General features: G+C 31.5%; 1 long non-coding RNA gene across 1 annotated transcript; it reads left to right on the forward strand.

Annotated features, from left to right (window-relative positions):
- On the forward strand, positions 7–723 carry LOC110272300. Its single transcript, XR_002363482.1, has 2 exons — positions 7–285; positions 392–723. It is a non-coding gene; the product is annotated as an uncharacterized LOC110272300 (long non-coding RNA).

A 1,880-nucleotide genomic window follows, 5' to 3' on the forward strand; every position in this document is an offset into this window, starting at 1 on the left:
TTAAAAACTAATCACATCATAATATTGTATTAGCATCAATCAACAATTTATATGAATATAATCAATATTACTTCAAATACAATTTAACTAAATAGAAGGAACACAGCAATAAATTGATGGAAAAAAATTACCTCTCAACTGTAAAAATAGAAGTAATGTAAAAGGCGAGTACCACGGCAAAACACACTGCAGATAGAGGCGAGGCGATGGGGTCGGAGACAAGCAGAAGCTGGATCGACGAGTTAGTGTGCTGCACTTTGGAGGGAATGGGAAGCTTTAAAATGAGTATATAAAATTTCTGAGATAATTAGTATAATGTGAAATTAACTATATTTAAAAAAAGTATTTATTTATCCATCTAACTTTTTACATTTTTCTTTCTTAATAACAGGATCAAAACATGAGAAATTTCGGTGTGGATGACACCGTTCATGTGCACAAAGATACAACAAATTTTGTAGAAGAAATTTGTTAGATATATTCGAGTTTCTTATGCATCCTATATCAATGTTTGATTTTTCATAAAATTTGTGTTTGATAATTAATTTATAGTATTTATGGGACAACATTTTAGATGGATATGTATTTAAGACGTGATTGATTTAGTTTGAGACTTCTAATTGCTTGAAGTAATTTTTTGAGTAGCCTAAGTTTAGTGAACAATATTTTGTAACTATGTCTAATATTATGTGCCTTAATTTTAGAGTAGAATTTTGTGGTCAATTCCTTAACATTGTCTTGTTTTCTCTCTCAATGCCAACAGCTCGAAGAATCTGAATAGAGTGTCTTTTTAGACTAACATACTGCTTGCTAACAGGGGATAATAGTGGTTATTTTCTTGTGTCATCAGTTCTGTTGTAGTATTGAATATCGATAATTTTTAATCTTTGAGCTATGAACAAGTCATATGATACTATTATACTGCTGCTGCAAGCTAAATTGCATTACATTTACTCTTTCAAAAGGTAGTATTTCAATGCTGATTCTATGTGCCTGTATGCCCCATCCCATAACATTTGCTGTATCATGTATACAGGTTTTTGAGCACAAAACACGTTACAATTCTGAGTATGGTGTCATGTTTCTTAATGTAGACAGTTGTAATTAGGTGCGATTTTTTCAGGTATCTTCCTTTCCAATCCTTGTTGACGGTGTCGAACAAAGTGGATAAGGAAATACAATTTTCAAGTGTTACCACTGGTACATCGGATATATTGATGAATTTGATACTTTTGTATCATTTCCATTCCTATATCGTAATATGTCGTGTGCTCTGTATATTAGATGTGTTGGATTATGTTCTGTACTTTTCTCATTGTCAATTCGGGTGTTATGTGAGTGATTTTGTATAAAGAAAAGTGTGTTCATCTTATGATAAAATTGTTGGCTTGGAAATTAGACACACGCACCCTGATGATGATGGATATATACACTAATGGATATTCATGCTATATTTTGAAAAAATTAAATCTGATTTTAACGTAGGAAGTGCTAATGTCTCTTCTTTTTTTTCTCTCTTCTTTTTTTTCCTTTTTTTTATTAGGTGTGAATATATTGTTCTGTAGTTAATATTTTTAGCCCTAATGCAACTTCTAATTCGTCGAGTTTATCTTTTGATAGTGTTATACATTTCGGAGATCTAGATGCTTGAAAGTGGAACATTGCAAACAAGAATCTTTGTAGTTCTAACTAGCAGGATTCCATAAAACAAACCAGGTCCTAAAAGATGTTCTCGTTTTTTTCTTGTTTTATTGACGCTGGTTTAAACTCAAGTTATTTTATTTTAATACCCAAAAAAGGAAGATGAAGTTAGATAAGATGAACTGGAGTAGATAATCAATCATCTTTACCGGTATAGAGATGTTCGGAGGAGGCCTGTT

This window comes from Arachis ipaensis, chromosome B01 (genome assembly GCF_000816755.2).
Source record: "Arachis ipaensis cultivar K30076 chromosome B01, Araip1.1, whole genome shotgun sequence".
NCBI classification, from domain to species: Eukaryota; Viridiplantae; Streptophyta; class Magnoliopsida; order Fabales; family Fabaceae; genus Arachis; species Arachis ipaensis.